We start from the raw sequence: 590 nt of genomic DNA, 5'->3' as shown, positions 1-590 counted from the left end.
CCGTCTAACAATGAAACACAAAACAATTACAAAAGAGAGATTGCCAGAGGCTTGAACTGCAAAGGACATTTCATAGCTGCTGTCAATTAATTTACTTCAGTCCTCCAGGAAGAATCGTTCTGTTGATTAGAGAAAATTACTTTTACATGTAGGATCATTTCCATCTTGCATTCAGCATCCTGTTAAATGGAACTGCAGCACAGCTTCTACCCCACCAAAATGAATTCAACATACAAAATTAGAACATTTATTGTGTCTCTATGCCATGCTACCCCTCCCCACCACAGGCCCTTTGATTAGCAAGAATGTATTTTGGATTCCATATTTCACCAATATATTGTATACTTGATGATCTGACTACATTCCAAAGCTTGGTTTTCTCTCTCTCTCTCTCTGAGTCCATGTGATGTAATTAAAAGGAGTTCTCATTACACACCATTCATGAACTTGTCAAGAAGGCAAGCTGAGATCTTCTGTCATACATACACTGAAGCAGAATCGGCCAAGTGCTGTACCAACCCCTACAATTACATGGACTCAATCCAACCATAGAACCAGCATGGTGCCTGTGCCTATTAAATGACTGGTTC

The sequence above is a fragment of the Microcaecilia unicolor genome, chromosome 8 (genome assembly GCF_901765095.1).
Source record: "Microcaecilia unicolor chromosome 8, aMicUni1.1, whole genome shotgun sequence".
NCBI lineage: Eukaryota > Metazoa > Chordata > Amphibia > Gymnophiona > Siphonopidae > Microcaecilia > Microcaecilia unicolor.
The sequence above is the reverse complement of the archived record's forward strand: the minus strand, read 5'-3'. Positions refer to the sequence as shown.